The 17,989-nt window shown below is 54.6% G+C and overlaps 1 protein-coding gene across 6 annotated transcripts in view; it reads right to left on the bottom strand.

Moving 5' to 3' along the window:
* The window catches only part of OPHN1 (oligophrenin 1), a 69,892-nt gene that overhangs the window by 48,443 nt on the left and 3,460 nt on the right, over positions 1 to 17,989 (bottom strand). The window lies entirely within an intron of this gene.

Here is a 17,989-nt window from a genome sequence, read left to right as displayed (position 1 = left end):
GTACTAATGGATGCACCGAGTCGTACAAACGGCCCATCACTAGCCCGGTGTCCTGCTACGCACAGGAAGAGATACAGACACGTTTCCCCTGCAGGAAAGCACGCCGCTTCAAACGCAGCATCCCCCGCCGCCCCGGGAACCTTTTCAGAGAAGCAGACACGCACGCATCAGCACAGCTCCTCGGCGCACGGAGGCTGTCGGACAGGCTTCTCGCTGTTCAAAGTAGCTTTTTCATTATATGGGAGAAAAATCTGTAGAGTCCGAAAATAAATGTGGGGAAAAAGATAGGACTCAGAATAACTGCCCCTCTTTAGGGGGTCACAGACACAAACAGGCCCTAAGAGGAGCACGACAGTGCCGCAGCTGAGCGCCGTCAGCCGGAGGGCTGCGGCTGTGCTCAGCCGGCACCTGCAGATGGCCCTGGGACCCGCTCCTGGCCCGCTGGTGAAGAAACGCTCAGTCTTGAAGCAAAGACACTTCCTGACGGTGGCTGGTAGCTCAGCCCAAATTAGTTTTGGACTTTCCAGAGAAGTTTTTAGCCAAAAGGATCCTCTGTGCCTCTGCATCCTGCGCGGCTGCCTCACAGCTTGGTCAGTGGCTCCGCTGTCGGGAAGGCACCTGCTGACACTGGCGGGGAGCCGCAGCGGGACGGGGCAGCCACAACGCAGCAGACCCCGGCGCCAAAGCCGCCCAGCTCGCGACAGCCCCAGGTAACGCTTCGCCGCAGCAGACACCAAGCCCTCCTCCCGCCAGCAGAGCGCAGGAGGGACGCGTGACGGATTTGACAGCTTCGCATCAACCACAGCTCCCCGCACGAAGCTGCACGCTTTTTTGGGGTTTAGTCTTTCTCCAACAGCAAATACCCGAGATACAAACAGGAGGAGGCTGAACTTCCCTGACCTCAGGGAGTAGGATGTAGACAATAAAACAAAACAAAGGAATAATTTTATACTTTGATTTATGCTGCAATTTTTCCTAATTTTGGACTGCAGCTCCAGGCACAGTCCCAGGCTGGATTCCTCAGGGGGGTGCACCAGGGACGGCGCTTTCTGCAATTCAGGAAGCTGCAAGTGTGGAAGACGGGACGGGACGGACGTTAACGCGCAACCAGCTCACACCCCCCTGCTTTGCCAAACCAGGGGAAAGATTGCTGTAACAGAGCAACGCTGTGTATATGGGTGTTTTTTTTTAATTTGTCTGTTTAAAAGAATAAGACAAGCACGATCACTTTTGGCATCAGTTGTTAGAATCCGGGGGGAAATAACGGCCAAAAATGAGGTGTGAATTAGTGAGGAATTGTGTCTGCACAGTATAGGCTACCCCTCACATTTCCAGCCTTAGGAAAATGGTGACCTGGGTGTATTTTCATCTGTTCTTTTCCATTGCGGGCTCAGTGACAAAAGAACTTATCACCACAGTGGCAAACATGGGTTTTTCTGAAACACTGCTACGAAAGGGAGAGAAAAATTGGACAACACTGAATTGGACATTGGGAAAAGAAACCAAGCGGCCCAGGCCCCCCCGGCCCTCCCCGAGGCCCCCCAGCAACCGCGGCACACGGGGACAGCCATTCCCCGGCCCGGGGAGGAGCGCGGCCTCGAAGCGTGCACAGGCCCCGCTCTCCCCTCAAAAGCCTCGTTCAGCAGTTTCCTCCGACGGGTCAAACCTTTGCTCCTGAATGGGCAGATTCAGGCCTGAATGTCGCTATTTAAGCACAGCTGCCGGGGGGGCTGAGAGCGCGTAAATGGGTGAACTCCGGCACAGAATGATGTCATTGATTTGATGGAAAACCCCAGCAAATAATTCACTCTCAGTCCCTGCAGCGTTCGCTTCAGGCTCTCATTCAGTTGTCGCTCAGGGGAATCTTTGTTCGTCCCCCTGCAAACCCTCGTCGTCTTCCCTGGATGCCGCCGATGGCCCTCGCCCAGCCCCTCCTCGCTCCTCGACTACGTTTGTTAGTGGGTGAACTTCAGTCACTCCATCCGAACACCCATCCGAACACCCATCCCGGCCCAGCGCCAGGTCCCTGAGCAGCCCCTCCGAAAGCCAGCGGCACCCGAGGCGGCTCACTGCATCCCACCCTGCTGCACCCCCGCCAGCATCCGTCCGACCCCCTCCGCAGGCGCTGGCCGGGGTGCGGGCAACGAGGCACCGGCGACGGGGCACCGGCCAGCTCTGTCCGCGTGCGTCCCCGTGAGCCAGGCGCACGGCTGCACACCCGAATCCCACTCTCGGCGCCTGTGGGGACGGAGGATTTGCACGCACCATTTTTCCATCGCCTGTGTCAGCACAGCGTTTAGCCCCAGCATCGGAGAAATGGTCCTTGGCCAGCTGCTGGCCTTTTTGGGTTCTGTAGAAACAGGGGGTAGGGCAATAGCAGAGAAGGGTTTAAAAAAGCCAAAGACAATATATTTTAACCAGAAAAAAAGAAATGGTATAGCTGATTTAAGTTACATTTTCCTTTCAAAACGTTGTCTGGCCTGAAGTTTATCTGCCAGTTTTCTAGCTGAAGGAAATCCAGGTGGACTTGCTATAAACCACATCTCACATTAGCTTTACAGTGAAAAAAAAATGAGTGCCCCTTAGTTCAACGCTCTTTGGTTTCGCTTGGGACAAGGAATCTTTTTCATCTTGGGGAGCCATCCTCATCCTCGCCTTCAGCGAAGCCGAGTGTAGGAAGCCCCGCCGTGAGCAGTGACTGTGTGCATTCACCCTGGCGTGCCACCCCGCTGCCGGAGCCGACAGCCATCCCCGCTGTCCCACGCCGAGGTGGCAGTCGCCGAGGACATCCCTGGGGTGGCGGGGGCAGCTGCCTGGCGCAGCCCCCACCATAGAAAAACAACTGTGGAAGCTTTAGGGTTAGGAAAGGAGTGGACAAGCCGGAGGGAGAGCCAGTGCTGCAAACGCCTGGCGTGGAGCCGGAGGAGTGTTTAATGGAAACCAGACTCCTACAGACCAACGTGACTCGTCCTCGCACACGTACAGAGCCTTGGCTGAACACCGGCTTCTGACAAATCCTATATATACACGCAGGACGGACAGCATCGGGTACCGCTAGGGCATTACGGGTGTTACTGTAACGATGGGGTGTTTATTGGGAAATTAACATGGGGATGACTGCGGCAGCTGGCCCCGCCGCAGCAGCGCCTGCTGGCACCACCGCCACCGAGGGCGGAGAAGATGCTCGCGCCCGGGGGGCTGCGTCCCTGCGGGGTCCAGCAGCCAGGACAGCAGCAGGGCCCGGTGCAGAGCATCCCCACCCAGAGACACTTGGCGGGAAGTCGCCCCTTCCCTCGGTGGCACCCGAACGGCGGCGTGGTGTCACCAGGGGCCGGGGAGAAAGGGATGAGCCACGGCCACAGGAAAGCAGCTCGACAGCAGGAAGGGGCCACCGCGCTCAGCAGCTGGAGCTGGGCAGGAAGAGATCAGCTGCCTGGAAAAATGGGGCTGCATCTCCACGCTGGGAGAGATAAGCCCATATTCTCCCTCATTTTAACACACACTCGGAAGCCTTTTCCCCCCTGACACAAACACACAGCTGCCAAACGCCCCCCGCTTTGCACACCCGAAGCCTGGCAGCGGGGAGAGGGTGCGGGCTGGAGAGAGGCAGCTACAGGGTCTGCCCTGCTCATGCAGCACCAGGAACGCGTGCGGAGAGCTGGACCGTTGCTGAAGGACTAACGCTCTGCTTGCAAGCCAGGGCTATCGCTGCAACCAGCATCCAAAGCCTCGCCACCGCCCGACAGCCCCGAAGGACCCTGCCTGCTCTTGGTACAGCTCAGCCCGTTTCCGTGGAAATGCACCAAAATGAATTCGATCAGGAATCCTCTAGGACTCTTCTTCCTTACAGCGTTCAGTAAGCGATGCCAACTTTCACAATTTGCGGTCACAGTAATTTACTCTCCTAGTAAAAATAAAGTCCCATCACCCTGCACAGAACAACCCCAGCCAAGCTGTGCTTGGCAGGAGGGAGGGAAGGAGTGCCAGCTACAGCCGCACTCATCTTAGGAGATACAGAAAGAACTTTCTGGTTGTATTTATGTATATATAAACACATCTCCAGAGATTGCAGCTATTGAAGGATGTGCCCCACAGCCTGCTCAGCAACGACCTAGCGGGGATTCTCATTTCAGCCTGTCACAGCAACCATAGGTAACCGAAGACTACAAACAAAAAAAAATTTGCTTCTTTGCAAAAGCCACATGCCTCTGAAAAAGCACGGATTACAACCAGGAGCCCTAAAACAGGCTGTGGTTCTGCTTTTTCCCCCCAACGCTTAGAATTTAGAATAGAAGGAAACCACCGCCGCAGGACAGGCCCTGCGGGGGATGCGGCCCCGTGCACCGCCTCACGCTGCCACGGGGACGAGCGGCTGTGGCCGCAGAACGGGGCACGGCGGTGCTGCTCGAGGTGTCAGAGGCACGTCTTTAATTAGCTTTGCCCTCCTCAGAGGAGGGTCGCACTGATCTGAGCTTCTGTCTGTGCGACTGCCATGGTCCTCGCTTGCCAAAAGAGGAAACCACGTCCCCGAGTACCTGGAGATAGAAGTGCCAGTGACAACCTGCTGGTGACAGCTACAGGACCACCAGGATCTCTGTGCACCAGAAAAGGAGGGCCGTGCTCGGACTGCCTCATCTAACACCACAGGGACACAACATGACGCCGGCTGTAAGAGAGACGCAGAAAGCAGCAAGACTTTTAGAAATGAACACTTTAAAAACCAACAGAAAACCTCCTACTGTGTAGAAGCGCAGTCGCAGAGCGTACACATCACACCTGCCAGGACCAGACTGCCAGTACCCTCACGCAGGTTATTCGTACCTAAATATCCCCTCGCCGACCCAATGACTCTCCGCGTGTTAGCTGTGCAGGGCTGGCAAAGCCAGCGCCACCTCTGCCTCTCCCTAGGGAAGAGCCCGGCGAGAACCACCGCTCCTGCAGGAGCTCAGGGGCCGAGCGGGCAGCGGGCTCAGCGGGTCTTTGGCTAATCCTCAGTCCCGCACTGCTCCCTGAATACCACACTGCAAATCAAGGAGAAAAAAAATAAAATAAAATAGAACAAAACCCCCACACCTCATCACCATAGCAAGCCTCGGCCAGTGACATTTCTAGAGCAAATGCAGTCCTTAATTTAACCTGACTCCAGCTGAGGGTAGATACAGTGAGGCATGGACGGCTGAACTGGGATGGGGCTACGGGATGCCCCTGCCTGCACTGGAAGGTGAGAAGCAACTTCAGCCGGGCTCCCTGCCTGCGCTGACGCACGGGCAGCAGGGGAAGAGCAGCCAGCAGAGACTGCCACGGGGAACAAGCTGCTCCTAAGCTTCTGCGCCCGCCAGACCGCAGCACGGAGGTGTCCTGCATGGAGCGACTCACCGACAGCTTCAACAATCCATAAGGAAAACCCCAAATGATTTTGAGCTATGGCAATGCAAATAAACAGGTCAAACGTAAGGAGGAGCTCCATTTTTGTATTTTGCTTTCCTCTTCTCCAACTTGGAAACAGAAATATCAAAACCAGCCACACGCTTTTTTTTCTTTCAAATAAGCAAACAAACAAAAGACAATAAAAGTTCATTCTGTACTTAAATAAGAGCATTTTAAGCCAAGGGCACATTTTAGGGTTAGGAACTGGACTCTGGAAATCCAGCTTTTCAGGGGAATGTTGCAAGACCCTGACGCACAGCAGCTGAGGATGCACCTAAATTTCTTCCCAATGCCTGGTCACTACGGAACATCTTCTGCTTCTGCGGGGAGAGCCGAGCAACGGGACATGCAGAACATGAGAAATGCCATTTTTCCTCCAGCTGTGATCCCTGAAGGGAAAAGAATGTGCCCATTGTTACCGAGTCCCACTGAAGAATTTCCCAGGGAGCTGCATCACGAAGGGGAGGGAGCTGATCCACGCTGCCAGCCCGGAGATGAGGTTCTGGACGCGGTGCCCGACCCACCGCTTCCAGGGGGATCTCTGTACTTGCACCAAGGCTTTAAGAGCCAGCAGACAATGTGTTTGGCCACAGGGCCGGATTCTGCTCCGAGCTGCTGTATTTACACGGCGTGTACTAACGGCATGAAGTCCCCAAACATTGTCCCACCAAAATACCTCAACTCTGAAATCAATGAAGTTACCCCGGCTGAGCACAGATGTGCCGTTAGGAACGTGAGTAATGAGTCCTGACTCACAGAACACTCCTAAATACTCTACAGCTGCTCAAACACAAAAACATGTTGATTTTTTCAGATGAGGGGAAAAAAAGTAATCTTCCGGACAGCCTTCTAGGTAGTCCCAAATCTGCACAAGCATCTTGCGAGGAAAACGGCACTCCTGTTACTCCATAAACAAGAGGTGCTTACCATTAGGTAATTAAAAAATGCCCTAGTACTGCGTAGACAGTGCTCTGCGTTAACCCACGGCAAGTTGTTCACGAGTGCCCCTGAAGGCTTTCTGGATGCCGTGGGGATTCAGAAATATTGACACGTTTTACGAAGGCCATTTTTCACACACTGACACAGGTTTTCCACTTGCCAGCAGTAAATGGCTAGCATGAACTTCTAAAAATAACTTGCTATATTTAGCTGTGCTTTACAAATCTCTTGCAAAGGAATTTACTGAATGTCTAATACTTCTGTTATATATTTATCTTTCCTAATCAGTCCTTTATTGACCGAGTCTTTTACAAACTGCCATTTCACTAGCGCAATCGATCTAGCACCGGCTCCAGGGAGAAGAGCAGGGCTGCGGTTCAAGCACAAATACATTTCTCAGTAACTCTCCCTACCTAGTGGCCTTTTGCTTTGCCAGCTGGTTGTCTGCCCTCTGTACCGTTACCTACACGTACACATCGCCCTCCCGCTTTTCCCCCCGCCTAATTTCTGTTTCCTGTCCTAAACCTCATTTTTCATTCTCATCAATTCCCCTCCTTGCCCAGGCAACCTTGTGGTAAGTGCGCAAACTTGCCTGACAGGCTTATTTTCTTTATTTACTGTTTAATTAAAAAAAAAGACCAACACAGCAATTCTTCACGTTTATCATATATTCCTTACGCTTGCCTTATCTCCCTTACCGACTGACGGAAACCTGCTGTACCCTACCTGTCTTCACGCTCCAGAATTGCTGGCAAGCCTCGCTGCGCTGGAGGGCAGAGCGGGGACGAGACCCGCGCAGAAGCCGTCCTGGCTGCCGCGAGCAGGAGGGGACTGCGGGTCTCCTCACCGACAGCTCAGAAGTTGGGCAACCTATCAGCTCAAAAAACAAAACAGAAAGCAAGCAAGCAAGGTTGGAAGGACGACAAAGTTTTGGGGTATACTGGTCTGTTTTAGAGGAAACTGGAAGCGAGTGACGTGCGTGACAGCTTCTGGGGAGAACGATGCCCGTGTGCTGCGCTCTTCCCCTACCTCTGCTTCAGTGAGTGCTAATTACCCAGTGTAACTTGTCTTCCCTAGACCTTCATAGCGCTAGACGCTGCTGATCAGGCAGACAAGCATGCAGCACAGCCCCATTTTAAAGCAAAGACAAGGAGCAGACCGTTCTCCCAGTGACACCCACTGGCTTGCAGTGGTTTCCCAGAGAGCAGCACTTGAGGCTATACCTTGAATGTTTTTATAAAGGACAGTGTTCAGATTCATTTTTTATGATTTTTTGCTTCTGAACTACCAGGACAGCCATGATCTTAAGCTCCCACGAAGCGCAGGACCCTCCAGCACAGCCTCCTCCCTGGCCTGGCCCGGCCGGGACCGCACACACACAGACGCCCGCGAACAGCAGCACGACGAAACGACCACGAGCATCAGCACCTCGCTTAACGCTCCTCAGGATAAGCAAGAGGTAAAACTACACTTCGAATGCTTGAACTCCTGAAAGGACAATTTTTCACCCCTGGCATTTTTCTGGCCTTTCAAACAGATCTCGCAGCCCTGCAAAGCTGGAGGAGTTCCTTCAGCGAAACTGGAAAAAGACACGAGGCAGAGAGCCCACAACACGTGGCTAACTGAAACACAAGTTAAAAAAAGATTAGCAGAGCAGCTTTAGAAATCAGAAAAAGTGTTGAAATGTGCATTAAGAAATGCTACAACTATAATTTATCTCAATCGTACATGTCATGACATCCATCCAGTATGTCAGAGGGGAAATGACCGAGTTTTCTCCATTAATTTTAAGCCCGGCTTTACAGACAAGTGGTGTTAAGAAGAGCTCCCACCGCCCCCGAAGACCAAAGGGGCTGGCAAACACCCCTCTGGCGGCAGCGCGGCAGCCGGCAGCCTGTCTTGTGCGTTATTTCGCCCCAAACTCTCACGACGGGAACTCCTTCATTTGCAATTCAATTCCCGGCAAAGCCTGACCAGTTCGGAAATTACTATGCTGTGTATTTCAGTTGAGTTAAGGTGATGCAGAGGAAAATGTGCTTCACGAGGACCACCTGGCCACAGCACCCAAGGGTGCCAGGAAGCGACGCCTGCGAGCACCGGGCTCGGCACAGCTCTCGGATGGGAGGACGCAGACCGCGGTCGAGCTCTGTGCCTTGCCGATACAAACGAGCACCACGCAGCACGTTTCCAATACAAGACTCAGTTCCATCACTCAGTTGAGCTCTGACAGGTATATCTGCTTTTTGAGCAGATGCTCAAAGGGTTGTAGATGCAGAAAAGATTCACCGAGGAGATTCACCAAGGAGGAAACGCCGCCACAGCCCTTCGGTCCACCACGGACCAAAGTCCAACCATGGGGGCTGGCTGCTGCATGAACTTCAGACCACCCGGTGTCCAGATCCGTCACTACAACAGCGAATTGCTCAGCACGGCCCTGGAGTGTAGTAAACTCGAGCGAAGGCAGGAGAGCCTGCTGAGAGCCGCAGCGCGAGGGGAACGCTGCCTGCCTCCGCAGGCACCAGCACCGCAGACGAAGGTGGTGCCGGCGGTCCCATGCTGGGGCGGTCAGCAGCTCCCAAACCTGTTACGGGAGGGCTCCAAGGGCGGCAGCACACGGCTGCTTTCCTCGCAAACCTCAAACGCGGAGGCTGCCGGACGCCTGTCCCCTGCAGCAGAGCACACCGAGGCTGCCGACGGGCGCAGGGACGGCGGTGCCAGGTGAGCCGTGGCTGCGGCAGCTGGGCGTCACTGCGGTGACCGGGGCTGTAATTCAAGCAGGCGGCCGGATGGAAGTAGGGTGAGGCTAGGAGGTGGCTCTGTCTGCTGCACCTATTTACGTACCCATTTATATCACCATCCCATGGAGGCCAGTTGCCTTTTCTAACAGCCTTCCCCAACCCCGGGGACGGAGCTTAGCGATGTTGAATAAAGGACAGACTCTTTGAAAAATAAAACCAAAAAGCTGAGCTGCGGAAAGCAAATGAATTTTCTCCTCCCTTGGGAGGAGGGAGCTGTTGAGGAGGGGCTGAGCAGCCCACCTCCTGGGGGCAACAGGAGAACCTCATGCAAAGCGGCCGGTCAGCAACCACAGGGCAGAGCTGCACAAATCCTTGCGGCACTTCAGGCCGCCCGGAGCTCCCCGGCTCCGAGAGCAGCCGAGCAAGCTTTTGGCACGGCTGCTTTGGCGTAAGCGGCAGGAGAGGGTGTGCTCCAAGAGCTGCGGCTCCCTGCTGTACAAGCAGTACGAACACAGGGAAAACAAACACGAAAACAACAGACTCTTATCCGGGGCAGAGCATTAGCAATCCCCACAGAGATATCTTATGATCTGCAGAGCCATCAGATGCATCTCGTTTCAGCTCTCCGGCAGCCACCCTTCCCAGGCAGGGGCAAGGCGAGTGAAAACCAAGCGCTTTTGCAGGCGGCTTCAGCGAGCGAGCGGAGCCAGCGGCACGCGATGATTTCAGAGTTTCCTTCGATAAGGGCGCAGAGCGGGCCAGGCGGGAGGCCAGATGAGTCACACGCGGCGCAAGGGGAAGACTCACGAGCAGCTTATGAGTGATCCGAAGTGGTTCAGCGCGGGGAGGAACGCGCATCCCTCCTGCCCCAGGGCCGGGAGCCGCTGCCAGTGTGGACGCAGCCCGTCCCGCACCAGCTGGCACCACCTGGGAGTATTCACGGGCACCTTCACCCGAGCGGTGGCGGCCCGGACCCGCCCTGCGCACCACCGTTAGGTGGGCTTCGCCGAGAGCTGCCCCACCTCTGGGCACCCCTGCAAGCTCCGCATCCCACGAGATCGCGGGGGTCTGGCTCTGTGCCTCCACCACAGAGGGTCCCCCCACACCCCGCAGGTCCCCAGTTCATCATTTGATGGCACAGAAACAGCTCTTGTCCCTTGTTCCCCATTTTCACAGCTACGAGGTTTAGTAAGATTAATAAAAGTACGCTTGTTTTAAAAGTATCGAGCCTCAGTACTTCATAATCAGTCTTGGCGGGAGGAACAGGATAAAAAAAGGAAAGAGAACAGACTGCAGAGAGCAACCTGAATTCTGGGCTTTACTTATATTTATAAACTTTATCTGAGGGCTATTCAGCTGCTCTTATCATCATTTGAACAACTCGTGACTGCGCATTCACCTGCATGGAGAATTCGGTGACAAAAAAGGACACCAGCCACAGAGGCAGTGTTTGAACGTGCTCCGGAAAGGAAAAGCCAGCAGGACCCGGGGCTCGCTGCTCCCGAAGGAGCCGCTCAGCCGACAGCGGCGAGGAGTCTGCAAGGCAAAACAAGAGCCAATGTGGAAAAGTCCACCATCACCGAACAAAAATGAGAAGTTGCCAAAAGCTTGTTTCTTCATACGTATCAGAAACTCAAATAGAAGGTTTACACAGTCTGAAATATTTGTTTAATGCTTAGTAAGAAAAATAACCGCTGCCTGCTGAATTTCACCAGCAGTTTCAAAGGAGCTTTCATTTTGGTGTGTTCAATGTCTGTAAAATAGCACCGCTTGTTTGCAGGAAAGAAGTTTGCCCTTTTTTTCTATAAACCTCACAGTTCTTCAAACTGCACAGACACTCTGTACTTCTGAAAGCCGGTGCTGAGGGGCAGCGCTCCCGGCAGCAAAGGTACGGCGTCGGCAGCGCACGGTGCCGCGGCCCGGCACCCACGGCATGCTCTCGCCCCTCTCCCCCTCGGAGAACGGGCCACCTTGGCACCTCAGCTCCTCCTTGCAGACCGGATCCGCAGCCGGGCAGCCAGAGATCGGTGCTAGAGCCACGTTCTCTAGGCAGGTACAACACGGCAGAGGGCCGAGGAGCAGCGCGGCCAGCACCGTGCCGCGGGGAGGTTTCCAGCTGTGGAACAACTGGGGCTGCCGTCGCTGCTCCGCAAAGGCAGGCTGGCACACAGCAGGACAGAAGCCACCCGTGAAAAACTTGTGGGCAAACACGGGATGCCACATCTGTAATTACCAGTGGGCTACCGACAAAATTAATAAATAAAATATTCCAAAAATTTCTCAAGAAAAAGGCCAGAAAAGCTGAGTCTTCGCACGGTGACTCAAGAGGAAACTCTTTGGTCAGCAGCAGCACTGCTGCGAGCCCGTGGGCTGTCAGACACATTACAAAACATGGATAACACCCACATCCAGGAGCCAGGAAAGGCAACAGAGGATGGATGAAAAGCTCTCTGCGTGTCTCGTGTGGCAGAAGAAAAAAATATACTTAAACACATGAAAATGACTTAACCTCTTGCCCTGGCCCTTTGTGCCGACGTACGCAGGCGAGTTCTCAGGCAGCGTATCGGGGCGCTGGTCGGGCTGGAAAAAGTCATCACAAAATATTGTGCATTGGTTTGTTTTAAACTGGGCCAGGGCTGGTCCACAGCCCCTTCACCGGCCCCTGCGCTGGCAGGGAGGGGGCTGGCGCGTGGCACTGCCGCAGCAGGGGCTGGGGAGGGGCGGGAAGCGACCCCAGCCGATGTTCCTGCCCTGGGCACCCCTCGTGCGGGCGATGGCGACACGGAGGGAGCAGCTGTAACCAGCAGAAGCCAGCAGGTCCCGGGGAGGAGGCTGGGGTCCCCACCGGCCCAGCCGCGGGGCAGACCTGGCTCACGCGGGAGGGGAGCGAGGCCGCCCCGGCGCTCCCCGCGGAGCCCAGCACCGTGCAGCTCACGCGGGAGCCACCGCTGCACAGCCACCGAGCTCGGAGCATCAGCCACATGGCAAAGCAAACATGATGGCACCGACACGCAGGGCGAGCAAATTGCTCCGTCCTGGAGCCAAATCTAACAAACACACATCAACAAGCCCCGAAACAAGGGGTAAGATATGCCTCGCAACTGGAGTGGGCAGATACTGTGCATGCTCCTTGTCTTTCCTGCCTGCATCTGAAGATACAGCTTTGGCGGTTGGGGGGAGGGTTGGCTTTTTGTTCTTTTTTTTTTTTTGCTATTGTTTTTTAGTTTCTGGTTAAAGCATGTCTGGTTTAGATTTGCACCAACTTGGGGCCCTAGATTCTGTGCACAGCGCCCACAGCCCAGGAAAACGAGCTGCTTCGTCGTCTGCTGGCTGCAGAGAGACTCCCCTGTTCCTCCCTGTCCTGAGGGTGCTCGCCAGGGAGGGCGGCGCGGGCAGCACGTCAGCTGAAGGCGGCTGTGCTGATGTACAGACACACAAACTTTTTTTGCAAGTCGAGCATCGCTTCGGAGCTGCTGCGAGGGACGGGGAATTTGAACTCCCACTCCACTCAAAGGCAGGGACACGGGCCCACAGAGGGGAAAAAAGGTGATGTGATTTTTTTCAGTGGAAGGAATCACATTTGGTGGACATCGTTATGCACATCCTATTAAGTCAATGACAACAGGGTACTTCCAGTATCACTTCTGTAAATGGTATTGTGTGTTACCAGCACTGCAGAACACTGGGCTCTCCCACATACAGAGACACACACGCACACAGAGTTTATCTACTCAAGGCTTCCCAAGGTCTCTGTGTGAACAGTTTCCAGGTGCTCCTGCTATCGCCTTTGCCATAAGGTGGTGCAAACCACAGCGCAGGCTGTTGCACAGTGATACTCAGGAGCACACAGGTGTCCAAATCCTCAAGATGACATTTTCATTCTATTACTGCATGCTTCTCTTTTGCAGAGGATCCTGGTTCCTGGCTAAATTAGCATGTCCTCGGTGTCTTTAACTTACTGAGTGTAATTGCTTTAGGTCTAGGAGGTGTCTAGGACCACGCAACATCACCCTAAAGCAACTGAGTGTTTTTAAGCTGGATATAGGTCTGGTGTCTCTTCAGACAACTAGAGCTGAGAAGTTAGGAGAAAATTTTAAAAGTTAGCAGCAGTAACTGGAGCCTTTACTGGATGAAACCCCCAGTGAGGACAGAGAAGACCAGCAAAGAGCGGACAAGTACAAGGAGAATACATTATTGCTAGAGGGGAGTGATGTGTTTTCCAGCAAGTCATTTTTCCCCTGCTAAAGTCCAGAAACAGCTTAACGCTCGCTGCTATGGTGTAATGTGCTCCAGGAGAAAGGGGGAAGGTGTCCCCGCAGCAGTGAGCCATCCCCTTCTGGAGAGCCAGCCCCGGGCAGCTCCTCCCCGTGCCACCAGCACGGGTGGAAAACCAGGTCCACAGTGAAACAGGCGGCTTCAGCGATGCTTCAGTGGGAAAGCAGCAGGGAACAAGCAACAGATCTGTGTCTGCGTTCCTTCTCTGCGACGCTTTCCCCAGCCTCCTTCATGTGGGAGGTGAGCGGGGAGGCAGCGGGGCTGGCACCCGGCTGAACTCGGCCCCGCTCTGGGCAGCAGCGTTCAGTCGCTTGCTCTGCCTGCAGCGCCCGGCTCAGGCTCCCCGTAGCGCTCTGCAGCCAAGCAAGACACTGAGAAAACAGCCAAGAAGCCACTTTTACTTTTTCCTGTTAACACACCCCTAAGCTGGTGTATCAAGGAACGTCATATCCAAATGCAGCGACAGCAGACCAGCCAAGCTAACGAGACCACTGAGACCTTATCTAGCTGATTATACCCAGCCAGGCCAATTCTCTGTTTTGAGAGCCGTGCTTACTGGTACAGGGTCCGATCCTGCCTCCGTTCAAGTCAAGGCTCGGGTACTGACTGTTGCTGGGGTGCAGCATCAGGAGAGCGCAAGGATACAACCGGAGGAGAAAGAAGAGGACAGACCAATTTTCAACAAGTCAGATCCACTCAGCAGCAGCTGCATTACCGACCCGGGACTCACGGCAGCCCCTTCCCGCTCGCCTAGCGCATGGCATCAGAGAAACTGCTGATACGGGTCGTCTTTGGACGCCAGATTCCCCGGGGTATACTGGGAAGTTTAACGAGCGGCTTTCCGTGAGACAGAAGGCCTCTGTGTATCCGCACGGACCATTTCTGTGCACATCTTCATTAATGTGCCATATGCTGGCTCCCAACTAAGCTGTCTTTGTGGGACAGGATATTTTTAATGCAGGCGCCCCGATGCCAAGCCCTGCCAGGAGCGCAGAGCTAATGTTTGCCTGGAGAGCTGCAGCCTTTCCTGTGCCAGCAGAAAGGCACGCGTGGGACAGACTCAGCCCTCTTTCCCCTTTTCCAGAGGAGCTTTAGGTTTGCTCGAACATAAGCAAAAACCAGTATCTGGCTCTAACACGCTGTAGTAAGAGATTCAAGCCTTTCTCTCTACAGACTTTGCAGGAACCAGCAGACGGGGTTTCTGCAGGAACCGGGCAGACAGGCCACTCCAGGGCCGCTTTAATCTCATCAAAATACCGCGTTCTGTCGACACTCTGCTTTCTACACTCCAAAGCATTAAACCCTCAAGCATCACCTCTAACAACCGCAGAGAAACTTGTCGAGAACAGGTCTGCCATGCTGAGGACCGCAGAGTCCCCCGAGCCGACAAGCAAGTTCCCACGCGCAGCGCCGCGGTGCCAGACCTGTGGCGAAGAGGGTGACGGCGGGACCTCCCCTGGGCCCCCTGTGCTAGGGGAAAAGCCCACCCAGTCCCTTTCGTTACAGACTGTCGTGTGCTTCACAGGCACAGACACCTCTACACATTCCTTTATAATGTTATCCTTCCAGGAGAAAACACTCGCACTGCCTGGGGAGGCTGGTTGACTGATGTGCAAAGTGAGAAGCAATCTGCAAAGCTTTGTACAGTACAGAAATCAAGTTCAAAACCATGTATGCAACATTTGCATGAGAACTCAAAGCTCTTCCAGCTTCAAAGGGCAGTTTACACCATTGCAGCACTCGCACATTAATAAAAAAGAGCCTCAACTTGACATTTCTCAAACTCCGTTTGATATATAATTGCAAGGGAAGATCAAAGTCCAGGGGGAAATAGATGGTTTTGCATTACCACACACAGAGCAGAGCTCAGCGAGCAGGAGAGATTCCAAAAACACCAACATATTGAGCCACAGAAAGAAAACGATGTAAAGAAGCCATTCTTACAACTACTATGATGCTACACAGTCACCTGCTCCCGACATCCTTGCTTGTGGCCTCAAGCACGCAGCCTGCGGCGAGTCGTCTGCGACACTGGTGCTGGCCACCATGGCGTGGGGCTGCGAGCTCGGGGACACAAACACGCCACTGCCGGGGACGGATCCCCGGTGCCCTTGCTGAGCCCCGGCCAGCCCGAGGGGACGGACGCCAGCCCGAGGGGACGGACAGACGCCAGCCCAGCACGCTCTGAGCAAGGCAGACCTTGCAGTTTCTGCTGGGGCCAGCAAGGAGCCGAGCTCGGCTTCTGGGGGCGAGCGAAGCAGCCCCGGAGCAGCACAGGCCTACGGAATGCCGAGGAACCGCGCCACAGGCGAAGACGCCGGCTGGCCGCCCCAGCCCCGGGAGGAAGGCCACCCTCCCAGCCCCTCTCCCTCCCGGCCAGGGCCGGGCCACGGGCGGGCTTCAGCACTGCCAGCACGACGTATGGGACCAGCACCGTCACTTGGCACTGCCAGCGACTCCGCATACTCCTGGCATGAGAAGGAAGGGATGCAGCCAACTTTACAACAAAAATAACTCATATTTCTGTCTCAAAGTCACTTATTCACTGACTTTCACGCCCAAGATTATTACAAATGAACAATATTTTTCTCTGCTTTAGTCAGTTTAATTTCTCATTTGGCACAAGCTTATACTTAGTCAGCTTATGGTGTCCCAGGTACAGCCAGCTGCCAGGGGCTTTTCAATCAGTTCCAGCCCCGTACGGAGGCAGCAGCACCACTGGAATTGCACCAGGACCCACACCAGGGCGTGGGGAGCGGCACGGTGCTCGGGAGGGCTGTACCCGCCGTATTTATTTGTTTCAGCTGGTAACATGTCAGAAGCAGCTTCTCTTAATGCCTTGAAAGGCAAGGGGAGTTTAAGGCACTGAAGTGCACCCCTCGTTTGGGTAGCAGCCCCCCACTTCAGACACAGCCCTGAAGCACCATCTGCTTTGCAGAGGGGGAAACCGAGGCACGCTGCAGACCAAGGGGAGCTGAAGTTCCCCCTTACTGCCGCCCTCCTCCATGGAGCGGGACAGCATGACTACCACCAGTAGCACATGCCTTCCCATTGCCACGAGCTGGGGCAGCCGGGGCAGTGCTTTCTGCAGCCCGCAGACAAGCCTCCTCCAACGCACATGCTCGGGAGCAGCACAAGCCACGGCTGCTGCTGGAAGCCCTCCTTCGTCCCGCTCCCCACCCCGAGCTAACCAGCGCGGGAGCTGCTCCTGGCTCTGCCCCGCCACAGACCCAGCAGAGGCAGGGCTTTCCAGGGACGGTTTCCAGTGCTGGCCCCTGAACAACCGCGCCGGGCAGAGCACTCCCTCCTGCTTCTCCCTGCAGAGGAGCAAGAGGCGGGGAAGCCCTGCTGCCTGGGAAAGCACTTACTTACCCCGCGGCCCTGGCTGCGCTTCCAGCCTCTCCCGGGTTGGGGAAGGGAAGGGAATGGGAAGTTCAGCTTTTCATCAGAAACGTGAAGGGAAGCTGAAGTCGGCAGACTCCTGCAGAGGAGTGGCAGCTCAGAAGCAGATTAATTTCTGCATCAAGGCCCACGTCCTCCCACCGCGGGTCCCCGCTGCCCTTGCCTCCCCATCTGGGAGCTCAGGAGCGGCAGTTTCGGCTCGGCGGCCAGCGGGAGCAATGCTCCTGAGCTGCGTCAAGATGGACTCCCCCCTGGCAGGGCCAACCCCCAGCAGATCTCAAGGCCACGGCATCTCCTGCGGGAAGGGGGGACTCACCTCTCCTCCCCTCCAGGACAGTGGGTGGGCACCCACAAGCAGGGTCCCCCCGAGCCTCAACTCGTCTCCTTGAGAAAGCACCGCTCATGCATGCCACGCGTGGGAATCACTTGGGGAAGGGGATTAAACGGCACTTCATCCAGATCAACAGGAATTCTCCTCTGAGGAAGGGCCCGGGTCACAGTGAGCCTCGAGACCGCTGGGTACAGACACCAGCAAACAAGTCTGGAGTAAAGCCGTGGCTGCCTTAAACCTGCTCCCCGCGGCACATCGCGGGCAGGTCACGCTCGCGCGATTCACAGCTCGCCATCACTGACCGTCACCACGGACGGGACGGAGCAGCCGGGCTTAAAACCGGGAAACGGAAGGGAGTACGTGCATTTGCAAAACAAGCAATCATTAATTAAAGCAGCGCACCTACCAGCTAGAGATATACCATGGGAAGCATTTAATGTTACGCGTTTACAATTTCATGGTACTTGAATGACTTGTTTAAAAAATTTGCACTGGAGCTCACATATTAAATTGCTACAAATATGATTATGGTGAATTAATCTACCCAGTAAAAGAGCTACAAAAAAAGTCAAAAGACATCCAGAAATCTCCAAACAGAAGTCACCAAAGTAGCACTTATTAGATGTTGGACACCTAGCTTGTGCTGCTGACATAATAGAGTGATACCAAATGTTTGTTTTTTGTTTTTTTTTTTTTTCTTTTTTAGCTTCTAGACACTCTGCTAGAACACTCCTAATATTTTACTACCCAGCAGGAAGGCTGAGACAACCTTAACTGGCCGGACACTTTCAACAAGAACACTGCCAGCAACCAAGAAAAGAACAACATACGCGTTCCTCGGATCGCAGACAATTCAAAACCACCCGGCTTCATCCAG

The sequence above is a fragment of the Nipponia nippon genome, unplaced genomic scaffold, assembly GCF_047370975.1.
Source record: "Nipponia nippon isolate SJK-2023a ecotype South Korea unplaced genomic scaffold, ASM4737097v1 scaffold_12, whole genome shotgun sequence".
In the NCBI taxonomy this organism is placed as follows: domain Eukaryota; kingdom Metazoa; phylum Chordata; class Aves; order Pelecaniformes; family Threskiornithidae; genus Nipponia; species Nipponia nippon.
The sequence above is the reverse complement of the archived record's forward strand: the minus strand, read 5'-3'. Positions and strand labels throughout refer to the sequence as shown.